Source organism: Pistacia vera, unplaced genomic scaffold (assembly GCF_008641045.1).
Source record: "Pistacia vera cultivar Batoury unplaced genomic scaffold, PisVer_v2 Contig1086, whole genome shotgun sequence".
Classification (NCBI taxonomy): Eukaryota; Viridiplantae; Streptophyta; class Magnoliopsida; order Sapindales; family Anacardiaceae; genus Pistacia; species Pistacia vera.
Genome location: NW_022195122.1, coordinates 17,311 through 26,205, shown reverse-complemented (window position 1 = coordinate 26,205; position 8,895 = coordinate 17,311). Strand labels below are relative to the sequence as shown.

The window sequence follows — 8,895 nt, the reverse complement described above, 5'->3', positions numbered from 1 at the left end:
CAGGATCCACCACCATTTATCCAATTGAGAACCACTGATCTGATATATGTCTCACAATTATTTTACGTGTTGCCAACAGCAATGGGGGCACAAAAATCTCTTTTCCTAGGCTTGGGGATAAATAAAATTCTCCGTTGGAGATTTATGGGTGTCCTAACCAGCAGATAAGATGATATGCTAAAGGAACATTACACTCAGTGGTAGATAGAGCGTGATTTCATCAGAGATCCAAGATCTATTATCGCCTCAGAGATGATTGGTTCAGGTCCATCTTGTGTGAAAACAAACAAAATGGAGAAACCGAGAACATATGTATGTTACCGCGATTATCAGAGAAATAATTTAAGTACGGGAATTGCTGCTAACACTATAAAATGATATATCCATTACTTGCCAAAGAAAATCCTATTTATAACATCAACAGGCAAAGCATAAGCTGGATCAATTGCTTTCAATTCAGGATATTCAAGAAATAAAAGTCCTGCATCAAATGGTAAACAAAAAAGACTTTAGCCTTGGTAAATGAAATTTACTAAATGCAAAATACTGTATATGAAATGTCTCACAATTGTTGAATGTTTGAAACCAATAAGTTACAGGGGGTGTAGTAGAAAAGAGAATATTCAACCAGCCCCGCAAATAAATAAATAAAGAAAAAAATTGAGTAAACACTTAAAAGTTCTAGGTCAGCTGACTGTAGTAAGCCCTGTTTTTCCTAATAAATTTCTAATTCATAGTCTGAATCTTCTGTAGTTGTAAAAACTATTCTTACAAGTACTGCATTGAAATTAGGAAATTGGCAGTTTGATAAGGGATGGAGAGCAAATTCCCAAATGATAAAAGTAAGACTACAGTGAAAATGAGATACTAAAGGACTAAACAGACTGGGAGAATTGCACACTAATATTGCAATCAGCAAGAATTTTACAAGGACAAGTCGGAGATAGAGATCAAACAATTTCCGAGAGATAACAGGAAATTCAACCCATTATCATAGTTGATGAGGCTGTTGTCATATAAGAATCAGCATGCAAATTCTATGGCTTTCTATCCTGAAGTACAGAATAATAAAGAGCACCCTAGATGATGGAAATCCATGCATAAGACTCCCCACCATGAGTGCATCCAAATCCACCATCCAGATTTTTGCAACTCACTATGTAGTTCACAACCTTATCTACATTGATTTTTTCTAGTCGGTGTAATATTTGAGAGACAACATATGGCAATACATGAGAATCTACAAAAGAAAAAGAAAATGGTGGAGGAGAAAAAATGCACTGGATGCATGTAAAACAAAGAATCTGGCAAACCAAACCGTGTATCCACTTTGCCCCACGTCCCCGGAAAGGATCCATCTTCATTTTGCAGCCCAGCAATATCTGACTTGAAATTTAAGTGAAACAAAGGGTTAAAATTTAAAGTTCCGGCAGCCAATCTGTTTGCCTGTTTACTTCTTCATACTTGAGTAAGCAAGAACATAACAGAAGTGACAACTATAACAATCACGGTTCACTAATTGCCATGTCAATCAAATGAATTCTACATATGTGGAAAGAAAATCATGATTATAACTAGAACTTTGTATTTCAAAGATTTTCTGAGAAGCAAAGTGTTATAGATTGCATGGTGAAGTAGCTTTGTAATGAAGAGTGACAATCCGACAAACAAATTTCCAATTCCAAACAATAAGGATACAATTTGACACCTTATCAATGTCAAGAACATCTGGCTTATCAATGTCAAGAAAATCTGACAGCACTGAGGGTAAACAGTATATGTGGATCATATCCAATATTACCAGCAAATCCACCTACATAACAAAAAATTTCCATCATCCATCCCTTTGTTATTATCATCTGAATTTATCAACACCCTGATCTCTTAACTGATAATAATATGAAAAATGTATCAGTCAATGCTGTATGGTTTAGATTTCTTGAACTGTCAAGTAATAAGCATTAATTATTTCATCCAGATACATATGTATATATGTGTGTGTGTGAAGAAATGTGAGCATTTATGGATAAATTGAGAGAGTTGTCACGATTGCCTAGAATAAAAGATCAATGTTTGTATAAAAATAGGCTTCTCTACAAACCAGACTCACGTTGGCACTTCATCATTCATGAAATAACTTCTTGTTTATATACAATATCAAGTTTTCTTAAAAGTTAAAAGATCCAGAGTCGTCAATCCCCAATATGCCCCTTTCATTCTCAAATGCTCCATCACTACAGATTCAAAAGTATCATTTTTCTAAGAAAACAATGAATATATAACCATAACACTCTGGTGAACAACCTCAACTGTATATCTTAATGGATGTGTGTGGAAGTGTTTGAGTGGAGTAAGCTAACACACACCTTTTCCACTGATATTATGTATTTACATGTTTATCAACTGCCAGCTCCCCCATCTGGCATCCAAAACTGTACCACAATTATTTTAATAACTTCACAATTTCAGATACTAAAATTACAAAAGTGACTGCAAAATCATAATGGGTTCGAATATATTTCAGTTCACTTGAAACTTGGGTTCTTCATGTCATTAAACCACTTCACTAATTGAAATTCCTTGCTCAGCTGACATTACATTAAAATTTCATTACCAACAAGGCTATATTAGCGATCTTATGGAAAAAAATAGCAGTAACCGTCAGTAACAGGATTTCAGAAACAACGGCAACACAAATAAAAGAAGTAGTCACAAACAACAAAATCAGAAATTAATTGGCTACAAGCCAATGACAACGGAAACAATGGGAGCATAAGTATTAAGAAGGCAGCAGTAATTATCATATATCAATAACAAAATTAACAACATCAAAAAACAGATACTGAAGAGACCTCATCAGTGGTCAAAACTAAAAGAAATCAACTATGACAATAGGACGATAGCACAAATTACAGTGACAAATTTCATTAACACTTGGATTGAAATGAGAACTAAAATCAATAAACAAGTGAACTCGCATATCTCTAATACATGGAAAATTGCAATAGTAACTGGAGAATGAGATGTTGACTAATCGTAAGAACATCAAGAAATTCAATTACGAAAGACACCTTTAAGAAATAATAGAAACAAAAAAATGGTCCTAGTTTGAGCACGACGTAACTAGCAACTTCGGAGGTACTGAAGTTCCAATGGTATCTCAATTGCAAAATCTACTGGCCAATTTCTGCTGCTGCGAATCAAAACTCTGGTGGAGTGTCCGTATACGAAGAAGTATTCTCCCGCTTTGTTTGCTTGCTCTACCCAAATCTACGATCTCCTGCTGCCAATGCTGTAAATTAAATGGCCGGGCCGGACTGGAACGTCAAAAAGTTTCATTTGCTGAGTGTTAAAAATCCTCAAGTCTTCAAGATAGTTTTCAAATACAAATATTTTTATCCAAAATAAAGTTTTTTCATTGTAAAAATTGTCTCCGTAACTTATCCAACTCATGAAGCATTAGTAAGAAGAATAAAAGAACAATACAATTAAGAAAAAAAAAAAAAAAAAAACTCATGCAAATATCGATTATAGTATATTTTCTAATTTCATAAGTGATTGGATTATTGTAATGTCGTTCAAATTGTGATTTTTAAATACTTAAGATATATAATCTGTATGGAAGAAATATTCACTGGAAATCAATCAGATTTTATCACACCTATTAATTTTTCGGGCAATTGATTGAAACAACTGTGGAAGTGTTTGCTGCTTTCTTAAAAATGATTTTGAAGAAGAATTCTGGATTCCTACTTATATAAAAAAAAAAAAAAAAAAAAAAATTTATCGGGAAATTTTGCTTTTCAAACATTGTAATCCATAAAGATGGACCAATGGTTATATATCTTCTCCAGTAAGGCAATTCTTGAACAATAATGCTACAAATATCGGCATTTTTATACCGAAATCTTGTACTGGTGTATGTGTCTCGTGATTCACACCAGTAAACTAGACACGTTTCACGTTATTAATTTTTTTTTTTTAGTAAACCGCCGTTTATCAAATATAGATGGCCGTTTACTTACATGGACTCTCGTCCATATTATATAGATGGGGGTCCATTTACTATGGACGGGCGTCCCCATTTAAAGGATGTCCGTCCATCAGTAAAATGGAATAAAAAATATAAACAAAATTAAGGGACGACCGTCTATAACTTGGGGACGGTCGTCCCAAAAAATGGACGGGCGTCCATCCAATGTTTTAATAATAAAATTTTATTAAACAAAATTAATGGATGGGCGTTCATAACGAACGTCCATCCATTAACAATGCTTTTAAAAAATAAAAAAAGATTTGGATAACAATCCATAAAGAATAGACGCTCGTCCACAAAATTTTAAAAGAAAAATAATGGATGGGCATTATATACTTAAAGAAGCTTCCCTCAACTTCTTTGACTTGGACGCCCGTCCATACTAAGAATTTTTCTTTGCAAAGCATCTGCAAGCATGAGATCAGATTCATGAACTGCAGAAAAGCACCGATCAAAGTTGTGTAAGCTGAAAAAGCAGGCCTGAATTTGAGTGTTGTTTGTTGAAAATGTCAGAGCAACTTTAGTTGTTGAAAGAGTGACTCTTTACAGGTTTGGGAATAATTCCATGGAAAAAAAAGTCAAGAAGCAGGTGCCATGAAAATAAAGTATAAAGCAGGTGCTATGGACGCCCGTCTAATGCTTTTTTTTTTTTTAAAAAATTTAAACCATAGACAGACATTCATCTAATAAAGACACCCATTTATTTAGTAGGGATGTCCATCCATAATATATAGACGGGAATCCATGATTTTTGCTTTTAATTTTTTTTAGTTTAAATTATGGACAGACATCCATTATAGGTGGACGATCATCCATATAATATGGACGATCGTCTACTTAAAATGAACGACTGATATTTATATTATGGATGGGCGTCTCTTATTTGCGGACGTCGGTCCAAAATTCAGGAACGACCGTCCATAATTGATGAACGAAAATTCTTAATTTTTTTTTTTAATTTTTTAAAACCATTAATAATGGGCGGGCGTCCTTTAAATTGAACTCCCATCCATAGTTGATGAACAATCATCTATAGTTGATGAACGATCGTTCACTAGAAAAAAATTTAATAACGTAAAACGTGTCTAGTTTGTTGGTGTGAATCACGGGACACGTAGACCGGTATAAGATTTCAGTGTAAAAATATCGGTGTGTAACATTATTGATACCTGAAACAGTCAAATAAAAGTAAAAACGAGGTGACCAGTCTAATACAGTAATGATTCAAACATGATAAAGATTCAATAGTGAAGCAGAAATCCATAGAATCAACTAGTGAACCAAAGAAGTAGACCTTTCCAAATATCCCTGGTGAGAAGTAACAAGGAGCTTCCGATCCCCGTTCCAGATTCAAAATAGAATGCTTTTCGCATCCGGAAGCTCTGGTTCGAGACCAGCTCGTGGCAAGGCTTTCCAGGTTTTGAGTAAAGGATCTCCAGCAGGGGATAGTTCTTGACCCTTATTCATTATATAGGGCGGGGTTGCTTGGAAGTTTGCAAGCATTTCGTTTTTTTTCAGTAGCTTTGGAAGAAAAGCCTCTATAAAGCATTAGAATGAGGGATAGGTTCTATTTTAGATTTCATCCAGTTATAAATTAGAAAAGGCCTTCTCAATATAGAAAGTAGGTCGTAGAATCGATTTACCACTCCAAAAGGAGCTAGTTTCCAGGCCAGAATATCATATCGTTCTAGAAACCTTTGGTTAAATACATTTAAACGGAAGGTCAGAAATGGAGTAAACAATAATTGAATTGTGGCAGTTGGTGCTCTCTTTTTCATCATCAATATTTTTAACATTACGTAGTCTCCTTGATTTCACTGTCAGTTTGGATTACCCACCATCTTGAAGAAAGAATCTGATTAAGTTATGGACGCAAATGCAATTTCAATTTTCAAATGCCCTTCATTTTCCATTGCCAAATATTTGGTAAAGGGATGTCACTAACTATTATATAGTAATGGAAATACAATAATGTTGCCTATATAAGATATAAAAAAGTCTATGAAAACATAGAATGGTGGAATTAATTCAATGACAATATATGTTATACTATGAGAAATTGTGAATGAAATGATATAAAGATATTGTTAAGAGTAATGCTACAGTCATCGACGGTAGTGTATCGAATTTGTGCACCGAATGACGTGATAAAGTCTTGACCGTTGATTAATATTAAGCTAAAATAAATCAACGGTCAGAATTTTGCTACGTCATTTGGTGCACAAATTCAGTGCACTACCGTCGGTGACTGTATTATTTTCCTATTCTTAAATGTCCTTAAGACTAGTATCACAAAACAAAATTCAATTCCGTCCTAAAATATTATTTATTTATCTAATATTATTTGGAAAATAGATCGAAATGATTATCTGAATCTCATTAATTAAGTTTGATTAATCTCAATACCCTAAATCTAAATTATCTAATACAATGAAGGGCAATACTGTAAAGTAACCTTAAAACCATAAACCCTGCACATGTATAGGCCCTAACCCTCCCCCCGTTCACCCTTCCAGCCGCTGCTGCCCCTTTCAAAGCCCCCAACACCCTAAAACCATCGAGTCACCGGTTCGACTCAATGGGTCGAGTCATCCGAGCTCAGAGAAAGGGTGCTGGCTCTGTCTTCAAGTCCCACACCCACCACCGTAAGGGTCCAGCCCGATTCCGTTCGCTTGATTTCGGTGAAAGGAACGGGTATTTGAAGGGGGTGGTAACAGAGATTATCCACGATCCGGGTCGGGGTGCACCTTTAGCTCGTGTAACATTTCGATACCCTTTTCGATACTAGCACCAGAAGGAGCTGTTCGTGGCGGCTGAAGGGATGTACACCGGGCAGTTCGTGTACTGCGGAAAGAAGGCAAATCTGATGGTCGGAAACGTCTTGCCCTTGCGTTCGATTCCTGAAGGTGCGGTTGTGTGTAATGTGGAGCATCACGTTTGTGATCGCGGCGTGTTCACGAGATCTTCGGGAGATTATGCTGTTGTAATCAGTCATAATCCTGATAATGGAACCTCCAGGTATTTTGAAGTTTTGTTTTGTTTGATTTGTTCTTCCATAATCTATTTAGGATTTCTGTTGTGATTTTGAAAGCGACAATTAAGAAGGATTGAGTGAAGGCCAATGTGGTACATCATACATGTAGTATAGTTACTTCTTTAGAGCTATGAAGTTCTTTTTCACATAAAATTAATTTGTTAAAGTATGGTCCTTGTATTTTCTTTGTTTAGTGCAGTTGGGTTATTCCTACCTGAGCCATTAATTGTTTCATCATTTGTGTCTTAAGATGGATGTAAGAAGATGCTGTTCCTATGAATAATGACTCCTCTATCTGTTAAACCAAAGCTTCATCAATTGATATTAAATTTAATTTTCTTATAACTTCCATTTAGGCCAATGTGGTGAAATTCTTGTCTTGCACCTTTTCTTTTGGGTGGTTTCAGTTTACTCTTGCCTTATACTTGGTTCTAACTTCCTTGAGAAATTACATGTTCATTTGGCAGATATCACCGTGTGATTCCTCATAAGTGACTTATATGACTTGTCCTAGCATTTTGGTGGACTCTTGCAGGCATGCATACGTATGCTTGTTTTAATCTGTTGTTTAATATAATGGCTTTGGTCAGCATTATGCCAATTATCTTCATTACTTAATATTTCTACTAGATATCATCTTTCTGTTGAGGTTTTGTATCACTTTGTTAGGTGTCATCTTTCTGTTGAGAATTTGTTAAATTTTGTGTGTTGCTGTTGAATTTTTCTTCTTCAGCCGATTCTTTATCTCTGCATGTTTTATCTCCCTGCTCTCTTGCTCTTCGTTCTGATCTTGTTCCTACTTTATAATGGCTTTTAACTGTTGTTTCAAATTTTGTATTTATGAAGGATTAAGCTTCCATCTGGTGCCAAGAAAATTATGCCAAGTGGTTGCCGTGCTATGGTTGGCCAGGTTGCAGGTGGAGGCAGAACTGAGAAGCCATTGTTGAAGGCAGGAAATGCATATCATAAGTTCAGAGTGAAAAGGAACTGCTGGCCCAAGGTCCGTGGTGTTGCCATGAACCCTGTTGAGCATCCCCATGGTGGTGGTAACCACCAACACATTGGGCATGCTAGTACCGTTCGCCGAGATGCTCCTCCTGGCCAAAAGGTTGGTCTCATTGCTGCCAGGAGGACTGGTCGTCTTAGAGGACAAGCAGCAGCTACTGCTGCAAAGGCTGACAAGAGTGCTTAGAATATGTTACTGCTTTGTATTCCTCGTCATTTTATTTTTTGCTCTTGAAAGTTTTTCATTTGCTTTCTCTGGTTATGCTGAAAATTTTGTTTGCTAACTTTTGAAGGATTTTTTTTTGATATTTAATATGTGAACTTCAATCTTTTGTATGATTCGTTTCGAAAGCTAATTTTGTTAGAAATTAATTTTTGGAATTTGTGTTCAATAATTTGTTATTGTGGCCATGTGGCAATGTGTAAATGGCAGAGTAAGAGATATTTTGTCACTGCGTGAATAGAAAGTATAGAACCTAGAAGCTAGTAATGTTTGTGTGTGTGGTATCTCTTCTCGCTCTACTGGTCATTTTTTGTGGCGTTTGGCAGCTCTATGAACTACATTTACATTACCCAGATCCACGGGCAGGGAATTTTCTTTTTTAAATTATAAATCTCTGATAAGATACTTTATACTCTTCAATAACGATTGATTTATATTGAGCTATCTCATACGTCATGAGCAAGTTCTATTAACGTTATGAATATCTTATTATGAGTTTATAGGTGAATTCAATATTGTTATTTGCTATATATAGTTTCTAAAGATAATTAAAATCAAATTTTTTGTTAGGTATGGACTGGGTATGAAAGTGCTCAC

General features: G+C 35.4%; 2 pseudogenes; one reads left to right on the top strand and one right to left on the bottom strand.

Annotated features, from left to right (window-relative positions):
- Positions 1-386: 386 nt before the first annotated feature.
- On the bottom strand, positions 387-2,419 carry LOC116134969 (annotated as a pseudogene).
- Positions 2,420-6,614: 4,195 nt separating this feature from the next.
- LOC116135011 lies at positions 6,615-8,495 on the top strand (annotated as a pseudogene).
- Positions 8,496-8,895: the final 400 nt, after the last annotated feature.